Source organism: Mesocricetus auratus, unplaced genomic scaffold (assembly GCF_017639785.1).
Source record: "Mesocricetus auratus isolate SY011 unplaced genomic scaffold, BCM_Maur_2.0 Super-Scaffold_100691, whole genome shotgun sequence".
NCBI lineage: Eukaryota > Metazoa > Chordata > Mammalia > Rodentia > Cricetidae > Mesocricetus > Mesocricetus auratus.
This window is the reverse complement of record NW_024429267.1, coordinates 48462167-48475870: the sequence shown is the minus strand read 5'-3', so window position 1 is coordinate 48475870 and position 13704 is coordinate 48462167. Positions and strand designations below refer to the sequence as shown.

Here is a 13704-nt window from a genome sequence, read left to right as displayed (position 1 = left end):
TGTCTAGGAAAAAAGAAAAAGATAGAAAGCAGACCCTACCTTTAAGAGCCTGCAGGAGGGAGGAAAGGGAGTGGTTTCTTCTCGAGGTGATAAAAATGCTCTGGGGTGGGGCAGTGGTGATGCTGGCTAGACAGCTCTATATGTGCATTAAAACCACTGCAAAGACTATCACTTCAAATGGGTAAATGTGACATGTAAGAAATCATCTCAGTGAGGCGCTGGCAGCAGCAGTGGTACACACACCTTTGATCCCAGCACTTGGAAGGCAAAAGCAGAAGGCTCTCTGTGAGTTTGGAGGCCAGCCTGGTCTACAGAACAAGTTCCAGGACAGCTGGGGCTACACATACAGAGACCCTGTCTCAAGATAATAACAATAACAATAATAATAATAATCTCCTAAACTTCAGATAGATTGGAAAGTGAGGTTCAGGTCAGAAGACAGACAGAAACTAAAGAGTCAGTGTTTAAATAAACACAAGGGTCAGGGTCTGCAATGGTGACATTTGAGAAAGTGAGGAGAGAGACGAGGGGAGGATGAAAGAGAGGCTGTGAGGTTGAGGACAGCTACTGACTAAAGAGGTCAGTTCAACGCCAGTGTGTGATTCACACAGAGTGCGGGACAGTTATCCCAGTGAATTCAAAAACTAGAAATAAGACAATACTAAGCCTCTAAGACTAGGAAAAGTAGTCATAGAGAAGTTGATGGTTAGAATGCCTTCAGATTTCTAGGAATTCTGGACATAAGAAGATAAACTCATGAAGCAAAGTCACAGATAGCCTACAATCAACCTATAACCCAATCAAGCCATGCTCTTCTCAAACCTTACTATGAAAAACACCTATTTTACACCTTTTTCAGAAAGCTATTAAAATGCTTCCTCAAATTAAAGAGGACAATCAAAAGACCTAAGCATATGACAAATAAATCTAACATGAAAGAGGAGCATTAAGGGCTATTTCAGAAAAAAAATACTAATTGAAGCCATGTAACTCCAAACACGTAACAGAGGACCACTAGACTCCCAATCTTTGGGATGTCCCTTTAACCTAAATCCTGTGCAGGTTTTCATCTGAATTCAGTCTGCCTTGACCTCATGTGGAGTTATGGTCCCTTCCTCTGATGCATAGACAGGCTGGCCTACTTCACAACAGGGTGTTTAACTTTTTATCTATCCCTGAGAACCAGAACATGACACACTGGCAAAAAGCTTACAAAACAGCCTGCTTCCCTAACCACATTTTTTCTAGATATTTACTAATACCTTCTAAACATTTCAGCTACAATGGATGGCTTGATTATTATGGGCCATGTTTCTCCAAACTCATTAACAAGTTTTCCCAGAACTATACCCACCAAGGGCTCAAGGAAGACTCTTCCAATTTTCTGAGCCCTCAGGAGCCTCCATGTAGTGTGGGCAAAATGGGCTTTCCTTCCATAGCTACTCAGTTTTCCAATGCCAAACTATATAGCACTCAAAGAGAAATGCTGTGGCAAAGACTGGCTTCCTACTCTACTCCCCTTTTCTGCCTGGACCCTGGAGTTATGGTATGATCTCACCCTTCCTGGGAGTCATTTCACTGTGTCCTATCAATGCCATGTGGGCAAGAGCACAAGTTCAAGTGTGCCATCAAACTTCCTGAAGTCTACAACACTCCCTCTCGCTGTCCTGGCATCTACCAGTCAGATGCACAGCACTGGTGAGGCCCTCCAAGGCCCGAGGGGATAGGAAAGTCCCTAGGCAGAAAGCTAAAATTCCTCAGTGACTGTGGAAGAGGCTAACTCTAACTGATTGCCAACTCACATCAGACAAGGATGTAAGTGTGAGGGAAAAAGAAGGCTTGACTGCATTAAGCCACTGAGCCTTAAGGATTGTTAAAGTGGTTAACCTAGGTCATGGGTGTCCCACAGTGGTAGGACACTTACCAGACATGAAAAAAGGCCCAGGGTCAATCCCCAGCACCACAAAAGCAATTAGTCTGTTTTAAAACACACACCAGGTGGCACAGGCCTCCAGTTTTTCAAAACTGAACTGCACATTGGGTAGCAATGCACACATACGAGAGTGCAGGAAACCACAGTAACTGGGAGCAGTGGTCTCAAGAGAGTCACTGATGTGTAAACTGGGTCTGGGACCAGGTGGAGGACAGTAGGTGCCAGGGAAGGAAATCCTGAGGGACCACACCAAGATAACTGCCATGTATAATTTCTTAGCCTAGTAGTGGAAATACTGATGCTCATAAAGCCTTTAACCATTTTTGTTTCATTTTTTTTCTATGTCCCATAAACTAATTGCTATTTGTTACATGTTGATAAATATAGGAAAATCTGGAAAAAAAAAAAAGAAAAACTGTTGGAGCATGTGGGTGGAAGCACATGCAAACTTTCAATAAAAAATTTAGAAAGAGACAAAATATACAGCTGAGTAGTAAACAGTATCTAATTACAATGAAACCATCAATTACTGACTTCAAAACTGGAATGTTACAAAGAGTAGGAGGTAAAGAAAGAGGTAAAGAAGAAAGGAAACCCAGGAATGGTGGTCCATGCCTTATATTCCTAGCACATGGGATGCTGAATCAAGAGGATCACCATGGGTTAGAGGCCAGTGTGGGCTACATAGTAAATCTAGGACAACGTGACTTATAGTCAGACCCTATCTCCAAAATTTAAAAAAAATTACAAAATAACAACAAAATCAACAGTAATTCTAAAGACAGTAACATGTAAAAGCATACATTTCTTTAAACAAAGTGGGTATGTATATACAATGTGTCATTTTTGTAACCAGCTATAGCAAGCAAATTCTTCAGTGGCTCCCTGCCCTGAATCTCCTCTCCAGTAGTCACCATTGTGTAAATATCACTGATGGGTGGGACCTCTGATTTACTTCTAACCAATCGAATATGGCAGCGGTCATACCTGGGCTTGTATTACATTATGTCACACCCGTGACTGTATTACATTATGTAAGACTGTGGTGCCAGCTGACTTGTTGCATGGATTCTCCAAGGTGGCTTGATAAAATATAATAACTACAAACAAATGCAGGCTGCCCCAGGAGCTAGCTGACAAGAATCTTTAGGAGTTAAGGATCTCTAGTTGAGGAAGAAGCCTCAGTACTAAACCATGAGAAAATCAATTCTGGCAACAACCTGCATGAATTTGGAAGTGGATTCTGCCCAAAGTAAGTCTCCCAGTGAGAGACACTAAGCTGAGTCAACACCCTCAGTGCAGCCTCAACACTGCAGCAAACTCAGCTCAGCCCACTCAACTGCTCAACCTCTTTGACTCCTGCCCCACAGAAACAGAGGAGATAAAACACACGCTGTTTCAAGCTACTAAGTTTGTGTAATTACACACAGAAGTTACGAACTTTAAATCTTTGAGCAAAGTTAGAGAATACAAAAACTAATGCAAACACAAGGGGGAGGGGTGTCCTGGAGAAAAGAGGGAGGGAAGGAGGGAAGACACAGGGAGGATGGGAAAAAAAGAGAGAAAGATTTCTATATACCACCAATCCAAAAGGGAAATTCAGAAGATAATTCCATTGATAGCATTAAATATAATAAAATACTTAGGAATAAACTTAATCAAGGAAGAAAAGTCTATACATTAAAAATACTGCAAAAAAGAAACTAGGGAAACAAATTAATTTAAAGACAACATCCATGCTCACAGATTTTAACAACACTATTAAAAACAGCAAACTTGGCAAAAACAATCTACACATTCTATCAAAAGCCCAGTGTGCTGGTTATTTTAAGCGATAACTTGTCATACCTGGGAAGACAGTCTTAACTGAAGAACTGCCTAGTTTGGGTTGGCCTATAGCATGTCTATAAGGGATTATCTTAAGGCTCACTCCACTGCAGAGGCTGGACCCTGAACTCTAATTATTAGAGTGATGCAAGTTATCAAGCAAGCAGGTCAGCAGCATGGATGCATTCACTTCTCTCTGCTCTTAACTGTGGGTGGAATGTGGCCTGTAAATTCCTGCCTTTACTTTCCCACAATAATGGGCTGTGATCTCAAATTTTAGGCCAAACAAACCCATTCCCTTCTACCCTTCCTGATTTAAAAATTTACCACAAAACTACAGTAATTAAAACCAGTATGTTACTGGCATAAAGTACACCCACAGATCAATTAAATAACCTATATATTAATCCCCATATGTGTGGTCAAATGATTGTCAACAGAGGTGCCAAGACCATCCAAAAGAGAATAAACTATCTTTCCAATAAATGGTGGTACTGGTAAACTCATACTTGGATAAAATCAGACCCTTTAGATTACACTATATATAAAAGTTCATTCATGGGCTGGAGAGACAGCTTGGTTGTCAAAACTAGGCTCATAATCAAAACATCAAAAATTAACATGGGATGTGTCAAAACCTAAATATATAAACTATAAACCTTTTCAAGGAAAATCATCATGAAATGGGATTTGACAAACATTTCTTGTTAAACTTGACAAAATTAAACTCAATAAAAGGAATAGACAAACTAGATTTCGCCAAATTTCAAATTCTGTGCATCAAAACATACTGTCTATCATCAACAAAGTAAAAAGGCAACTATAGAGAAAACATTTGTAAATAAAGGGCTGATATCTAGGATATATAAAGAACTAAAACTCACTAACAATAACAAATTAAGGGCCACTAAGATGGCTCAGCAGATGAAAGTATTTGCCACCAAGCCCAATGACTTGAGTTTGATCCCTAAAAAAACCCATGTAAACATGGGAGGAGAGAACCTCCAAAGTTGTTTTCTAACCTCCACATGAATGCTGTGAGCACATGTATGTACACCCAGATACATATATCCCACCCTGTTTGTGTGTGTGTGTATACCAAATAAAAAAATACTAATATAACTAATTTTTTAAAAAGATGTGGGGCTAGAGATACGATTCAATGGTTAACAGCACTAATTACTCCATCACATGGCAGCTCACAACGTCTTAACACCAGCTCCAAAGAGACCTCCCTTCCAAGAGTACTTACTGCACACACACACACATAGGCATACATGAGGCAAAACATCCATACACATAAAATAATTTTTCATTAAGAGATGGGCCAGGTATGGTGGCACACAACTTTAATTTCAGCACTGAAGAGGCAAAGGCAAAGCCAGTATGTTCTACAAAGACAGATGTAGTCAGTAAGTGGACAGAAAGATACCCAGCATCATTAGTAATTAGGAAAATGCAAATCCAAATCACAATGAGATATACTTCACAAACTCCTTAAATGGCTTTCATGAAAGCTGAGCATGGTGGTTCACACTTACTCCTAGCACTCTGGAGGCAGAGGCAGGCAGATCTCTATGAGTTTCAAGGCCAGCTTGGAGTTCCAGGTCAGCCAGAGCTGTTCCACAGAGAAATCCTGTCTCAAAAAAACTAAAACAAAAAGCCTTTCAAGAGAAAAAAAAATTAAAAGGGAAAATAACAAGTGTTAGTAGGCAGAATGTTTGTGCACTGCTCGTGGGAAAGTCAAATGGTACAACCACTGTGGAAAACAACGTGGTGATTCTTCAAATATTTAGACATAAAATTACCATAATTCAGCAGCTCCCTTTCAGGGTATATACACAAAATAACAAACTGGGACTTGAATGCATAGTCACATACCCATGTCTCTGGCAGAATCATTCACAATAATCAAAAGGCAGGAGACATAAATGGTAATCAACAGAAATCAAACATATGTGCTTCAACATGAATGACTTTGATTGCATTATGCTATATAAAATAAGCCAGACACAGAGGACAAATACATGATTCCAGAAATATGTTAGGTACCTAGAGTAGAGTAGTTAAATCACAGAGCCAAAAGTAGCCAAGTGGCTGCCAAGGGTTAGAGGAAGAGAGTAGTTACGGTCTGATGCGCAGTTTTCAGTTTAAGATGATGAAAAGTTCTGGAGATAGATGTTTGGGTGGCTGCACCACAATTTGAATGTACTGTAATGCCACGAAATTGTACAATTACACATGGTTTAAGGGGTTAGGGTGGAGATCACTGACAGAGGATTTCTGTAGCATGTGCAAGGCCCTGGACCCCAGCACTCAAAAGAGGAGCGGAAGGTTAAATTTTACATTGTACACATTTTCCATCATGAAAAGAATGGAAAAACTCAATATGGTAATATTACTTAAGTTTACCACAAGCAAAAAAAAAAAAAGCAGGGTGGATTGCAATAAATGAATTTGGCAAGACAAGGAGACAATGATCTCATTTCCTTGATTGTCCAGATAAATAACGCATTATCCATAACATGGGGAAAAAATTCATTTGAAACTGAAATATCTGTCTGTTATATCCTATAACCACTGAATCACTCAGCTGGAGTACTTAATTCTATTTTTTAAAAAAATAGTAACCACATGTGTTTGCTAAATTTATTCAATTTTATTAAACACGGATCATTTAAACCATTTACCAGGAAAATAAGCATCTTAACATCTTATTTCTGTAGAGAGTATATTTTAATTCCTAGCTGTTAAAATGTTTCTATTTGAAAGTGGGACTACAGAAAGAATAACAAACTGCTTGCAAATGGCTTAAAAATTAAATGTTTCAAAAGCACTAAATGTATCTGTTACACCGAAACTAGTTTAAAATGTGATGCTCATATGAAGAAACCCTAAGATATATACAAGATTCAAAGTAAAAACACTGGGAAAAGTGAATTGTGATCCTTTCATGGTGGGATACACGGAGTCAGCAGTTCCTTCTCAGAAAACAGAAACACCTTGCTATGCACTCTATGGTTTCTCCCAATCTTTAACCATTCTCAGCTCACCCTGTGTTTTATTTTTTGTTTTGTTTTATTGTTCTAGGGGAGAAAGCCTGAGAGAAGGAAGAGATGACAGGAATAAACTAGATAACAGAAGGAAAAGAAACTATTGTTCATTTTGCTCTCCTTATATTAAACCCCAAGGACATTATCATGAAATGCTAATGACACCACAACCAAATTCTTTTTTTTTTATGACTTTTTTTTATTCTTTTTTTTAAATGTAGATAAGAAACAAGGTTGCTTCACAAGTCAGTTCCAGGTCCCTCTCCTTTTCCCTCCCCTCCTCCCGTGCCCTCCCCCCATCCCCCCCCCTTATCCCCTCATTCCCCCAGGGAGGGTGAGGCCCTCCATGGGGGTGTCCATAGTCTGTCATTTCATATAGGGCAGGGCCTAGACCCTTCCCCAAGAGTTCAGGGTGAGAGTGCACCTCACATTGTTCTACGGGAGTCCAAAGTCCGTGTGTATTACTTGGTATGGGTACTGATCTGCTGCCCAAGGCTCAATAGATTACCTAGGCCTCCTCACTGACACCCAGATTCAGGGGGGTCTTGATTAGTCCCATGCTGGATTCCCAGGCTGATGCCTGGGACACAACCAAATTCTTGAAGTAACAATCTAATCTAAAGTAAATGACCAGAAAACCATTTGCAGGATCACATCTATAAATTATATCTGCAAGCTAAATCCTTCAGAAACCCTTGACTGTAGCACAGTTCAGCAGTGAAACAGAGACATGAACCTTGCTCACAGGGTGTAACAGTAAGTTGTGTGACAGCTTTCTAGGCAAAGAAGTGAGATTACCTAAAGAACTTTAAACCTAAGTGCTCACTAAACATAGAAAACACTAAGGTTTTCCTGCAGCACTATACAGCACAAGGAGATAACTATGCAGTCTGCTAAAAAAAAACAAAAAAAAACAAGAGTTTAAAAGTACAATTCAGGGCCAGGAGAAGGTTCACTGGGTGAGGGCACTTACTTATCCCAAACATTACAACCAGAATTTGATCCCCAGGAGCTATTTGGCGGGACACCCAACTCCTTCAAATTGTCCTCTAATTTACATAACCACACCCACACACATACAAAACAATTAAAATTGAAAAAAATCAAATAAAAGATACAATTGTATAACACTTTCATGGGGAAGATAAAGTAAGAAACTAATTTAGCTGTGTGAATTCCAAACTTCCTGTAAAACAGTCAGTCATTATTCCAAGCTGCCAGAGGCAAATGTGAAAGACTCTGAATTGGACCATTTCAACTATATGGCTCCCTCATAACAATGCACACACATATACTGTCAATCATTTTGACTGATTCTTGGTAAGTGCTCCCAGAACCAGAATATAAGGCATTATGCTGGGACAATTCAATGTTCCTCCTCATGCACATTATTCTAAAAATCTCCTCTTTAGCTCTCTGCAATCAAACTCTTTCCAAAAATAAGAAAACAAATAACAGAAAACAAAAATCTGGAGACTAAAACAGAAAACACCTGGATGCTGGGATATGTAAAAGGCACACTCAGCAGACTTTCACCCCAAACTTGGCCTCAATCTTCTGAAGGCACATGATCTTCATAACTCCCTCTTCTGCAGTCGCCACTTTCCCTAAACCACAGGCCTTCCTGCCTTGCAGCAGGGCCAGGCCAGATTACGGTTATGTGGTAGATCTGTCAGGCAAGTCTTGACAGGGCCTCAAAATAGAGCCTGGACACCATCCAGGGAAACTGCCACTCAGGAGTTCCAACTCCACCACACTTGAGCCTCTCAGTACTTATTCCTCGCTGGTCTCTCTCATTCCAGAAGGACAAAGGCTCCCAACCTCACCCTACGCATGAGTCACCTACAGAACTTCAAATTTAAATTTTGAACCTCCCTTACTCTGCTTACTGACTCTGCAGAATAAAGTCTAAATCTATACCTACTTACTGCTTTGACAAAGGAATACACCCACAGTGCTCTGGATTGCAAAGGAATTTTTGGTTCTCTGGTTCCATCATTTATTCTACTTTGAATAGATAGGCTAGGATGTGGAAGATTAAGAAGAAATGGTGGGTCATTTCTTTCTCTTATGACTAGTATCAGTTAACTTTACCAGAGCAAAAACAGAAACTATATAAAAGTGGGAATTTTTTGTTTGGTTGGTTTTTTGTTTTGTTTTGTTTTGTTTTTTGTTTTTTCGAGACAGGGTTTCTTTATATTATTTTGGAGGCTGTCCTGGAACTAGCTCTGTAGACCAGGCTGGCCTGGAACTCACAGAGATCCGTCTGCCTCTGCCTTCCAAGTGCTGGAATTAAAGGTGTGTGCCACCAACGTCCAGCTAAACGTTTTTTTTTTTTTGAGGGTTTTTTTTTGGGGGGGGGTTGTATGTTGCCCTAGCAGGCCTAGAACTGGCTATATAGACTTCACAGAGGTCTGCATCTGCCTCCCAAGTGCTGGGATTAAAGGTGTGTGCCACCACACCCCGCTATATAAAAGTTTTTAATTAACAGAAAATATAAACTCTGAAACTAACCTACAGCCATTTTACCAAATATAAGTGGCTTATGTTGGTCAACACCAGACTTCAACTATGGTCTTTTGACATTTACCAGTTCAAATTAATCATCTGACATTCCACGATGTCTTAAATTGACTTATATTTGCAATTTTATTTGAGACAGGGTCTTATTACATGTTATATAGACCATGGCAGCTTCAAACTCTCAATCACCTGGCTTAGCCTCCCAAATGTTGACAACAGACTGCATGATATGAAGCCCAGCTCACAACAAAGTAATTTTTAAAATCTTCTTCCTCCTGTGGCTGAGAAAACATTATCTTCTATTATAAAACAAAGTCTAGCTGGGCGTTGGTGGCACACGCCTTTAGTCCCAGCACTCAGGAGGCAGAGGCAGGCAGATCTCTGTGAGTTTGAGACCAGCCTGGTCTACAAGAGCTAATTCCAGGACAGCCTCCAAAGCCAGAGAGAAACCCCATCTCAAAAAAAACAAAAACAAAAACAAAAAACAAAGTCTAATATAAAATGAATTCTCATGTTCACAACCTAAGAACCAACCTCACAATCATATATTCCATAGATACACTTATACTTGTTCAAAGGTTTTTCTTATAGCACTGTTTACAGAATACTAAAAATGACCTAATGTTTACTAATAAGAACTTAGTAAAACTACAAAAAATTAATAAATCCAGTTGTCTTTAAAGTAAAATGAGATTGGAATAGGTGCTAATACAAAAAAAAATCTCAGCTACAGCACAGGTAAACAACACTTCTAAACACATGAAACTGTGTATTTAATGGACAATTATGAGGTGAATACAAAAAAAAAGGACACATTACCCATGGGGGCTTGGATAGAGGTAGTAGATACACAGGAAGGTAAAAAGTTTGTGAACTTTTTTCCTTGTATGACAGTTTTTTACATGTTTTATCAGTCTTTAAAGGCTTCACAAATGCCACTGAGCCCGTATCATCAGCATTTCTTTCTATGTATGTCATTTTCCCCTCTTTCCACTGTCTCTGTTTTTACCTATTTCTTTCCTTCCCGCTAGACTAGCAGAGCACAGAGGTTGAGTGACTGTCCAAGAAGCAGCAGTCTCTCTTGGCTCCCCACACCAACCACCAGAGTAAATAAATAACTGAACAAATGAAAACATATAGCACACAAGCCCAGTTCTATAATTTATAAGTTTAGTCTAAAATATAATTGTTTTTAAGTCAAATTTACTGTTGACCAAAAGTTTGAAAGGTAAAAGTGCAAAGTGCAATGTCAGCCACTCTCGTTTCCCAAGATAGTCCTCCCTTCTATCAGGTTTCAGGGGAAATGGAGAAAAGGACTAAGACATTTTACTCACAGGGTCAACTCTGCTTGAATCCTTTCCTTCTAAAGCTTTTTGTTTGTTTTGAGACAGGGTTTCTCTGTGGCTTTGGAGGCTGTCCTGGAACTCGATCTTGTAGACCTGGCTGGTCTCTGAACTCACAGAGATCCGCCTGCCTCTGCCTCCTGAGTGCTGGGACTAAAAGTGCTCACCAGCAACACCTGACCCTTCTAAAGTTTTAAAAGCTAAGCTTTGAACGATAGAGTATTCTTTATCTGCAAAATGGATAAAGTAGTGAGTTTTCCCAGGTATGGGATCAGGAGTCCCCCATTCACTCTCCTGCAAACTACACTGTTTTGTAGGGACAATGAACAGCACTCCTTGGGTGAAGACAGAAGAATTTTATTTCCTTTTAAACAGTCTCACCAGTACTCCCACCATTCGAAAGAAGTATCACCCCACCTCATCAATTCTGTTCATTTTCACTCTAGGAACTGGCTAAGCAATTCACAAAGACCTTTGCAAGAGATCGCTCCCTCTTTCTTTCTAAATTAATGAAAAGAATTGTTTTTGTATTGCAAAACATAGATAGCTAGTGAAATGCATTTTCTATCTCTCTTCCCTTGTTGTGGTGATGCTTTAGTCCTAACCTAAGAAGATTTATCCCTTATGTATTTATTCATCAAGACTGTCCCCAATGAAGGTTTTCACAAGGAATTTTCCAAAAGTAATCTCTACTTACAAGGAAAAGAAACTCTTAAGTCATTATCCTATCAGCCAGGCAAAAATAAAAAGCAACATTAGGGAACACTCTGAATATAAGAATGGATATCCAAAGTGAAAAAGATGCCAAAATGTAGCCAAAGAATGAAAGAAATATCTGTCTTAAGCAACACCAATAAAGTAAACTTGATATTACTTTCCAATTAATCAATAGGACTTCTAATTGCCAATCAAGATAAAATAGGCAGGACTCTAAAAACAAAAACCGGGCAAACAAGGTCATCGCTACCAAGAACTGTGGTATTCAAAGTTATTTTGCATCTCGTTTTGAAAGGCTAAAATGACCAAATTACACTGCAGCAATAAAATGTTATTTCTAGTTTGAAATTAGTCAATTCTAAAAATAAACCAAAACTTCAATACACAATTCCTTCCAGAACAGAACAGAAGTTAGTATAGTCTCATTCAACATTTTTCAGGATAGAAAGCCAAGTGCTACAGCTTCCCACTCAAAAGCTATTTTATATAGTACAGGCTCTCCCACGGTACTTTTTCGTACCTTAGTGTTGGTAGCTCTTTCCACTGACATTTATTTGGCATCTAAACCCCTTCATTTGTCTTCCCACATCTGGTTAAAAAAAAAAAGAGGGGGGTGTTAAAATCACAGCAGTCCATTTAGTTACTAACAAAGGATTATAAATCAAAACATTCTGCAAGTTTTAAAGTTTTATTTCCAAACCGTAGTGCATGACAATAACCACCCAGCAACAAACAGAACCAAACATTATACATCACTTGCTATAAAAAGAGTAAAATTATCTAATTAAACGGGGAGAAACAAGCTTGGGTTTCCACTATTCCGTTTGTGAAGATCCGTATCAATGATTCACGCAGTGAGTGTGACCTAACTTCCTACATGAATCACACTTTCCGAAATTCTTATTCGGTGTGAGTGTATTAAATGCGAGGTCATCGTCTCTCTGTAGTTGTTAAACAGAGCATGAGTAGTTAAACAGAGCTAACTCTGCAAGACATTCACGTCATGGTAAACTTAGCCAACTAACTCTCCCTGCAAAACTATTCATTCCCCAGTAATCGCAGCTTTTCACACCCTTCTCCAGCATACACTGGGGGGGCGGGGGCCGCGACGACATGTCAAACACTGATTAAGAATGTATCCATCCCTACCCTGCACTCCATCTCGTCGGTCCTTTACCGCATGTCTTTCCATTGTGATAACGCAACACAAATAGCAGCCACTTGTTATCCTTACATAGTTTAGAGTCAATCAACCTACTGTACAAAAACTGTGTGGCAAAAACGCTGAGTCACTGAATGAAAAAAATTTAAAAAGAGCTACAAATAATGAAAGTTTAGGATACCCATCAGTCATGTTCCAGCGTGTTGTTTGTATGTCTTGAGGTGGGGGGAAAAATACATAAAGCAAACACTTGAACTTTTCTCCTCTGGGTTCTCTTACGTCCCCCTGCTTCCTGCTGGTTATCCACAGCATTGGGAAACCAGGCCTGACTGGAGCTATGGAGCTCCACTCCACAATGTGGGTGTAAATAACGCCCCTTATTAGTCAAGCATTAACCCCGACCGTCCTGCCCAGAGCCTGTTAAGCCCGCGCTTCAATTCAGATCAAGAAGGAAGCAACAGAGGGGGACTCTCATCTTAAAAAGCTACGCCCTCCACCGGCCTGACACCGTTCCCGGGGCGGCTCCTCCCGGGACAGCGAGGGCAGAGTCTGAGGGAGTGGGGCGCTGGGAGCAAAGGGAGCGGGGGCACCCACCCGTCCCAAGTGATGCCCGGTCCAAGGGGCGTAACCCCTTCCTCCCTCGCGGGGAGGGGGGCGGGAGGAGCGGGAGCCGGCGACCCGCCGGGAGACCCCAGCCCGGAGCCGCCCCGGCACAGCGCCTCAGGACAGCCGGCCCGGTCGCCTGCCCTTACCTGCGTGTGGAGCGGGCTGAGGCTGCGGCGCCGCCCGGAAGGGCCGGAGCGGCCGCCGGGGAGCGGGGCGAGGGGCGCGGCGGCCGCTCTCTGTCCGTACCCGGTCCACCGCGCGGGCCGCAGGGAGGCAGACGAAGCTCTCCTCGCACCGCCGCCGGTCGCGCCGTCACACTCAGGGCGCCCTTCGCGCCGCGGCCGGGACGGCTGAACGCGAACCGGGATGAGCCGCAGCCCGAGCGGTGCCTGCAGCTGCGGCGGTGGCGGGGCCGAGGGGCGGGGCCACCGGCCGGCGACCCGCTCACCCGGAAGTAGTTGCGGCGGGCGGCGGGTTGACGGGCGTGCGCGGCCCAGAGGCTCCTGCCTGGACCGCGGAGAACCGGGGTCGCGTCGGACG

The 13704-nt window shown here is 41.4% G+C and overlaps 1 protein-coding gene across 13 annotated transcripts in view; it reads right to left on the bottom strand.

Annotated features, from left to right (window-relative positions):
• The window catches only part of Lrrfip2 (LRR binding FLII interacting protein 2), a 105620-nt gene that overhangs the window by 91045 nt on the left and 871 nt on the right, over positions 1 to 13704 (bottom strand). For 11 of the 13 annotated variants that reach the window (XM_021230044.2, XM_040739463.1, XM_040739464.1 and 8 more), the window contains exons 1-2: positions 13311 to 13448; positions 11917 to 11985 (exon numbers count right to left, since the gene is read on the bottom strand). The gene's annotated coding sequence lies outside the window, so the exon portion shown is untranslated. Of the gene's footprint in view, positions 1 to 11916; positions 11986 to 12739; positions 12759 to 13310; positions 13449 to 13704 lie in introns of those variants that run through there. The other 2 variants (XM_021230045.2, XM_040739462.1) reach the window with 2 other exon arrangements.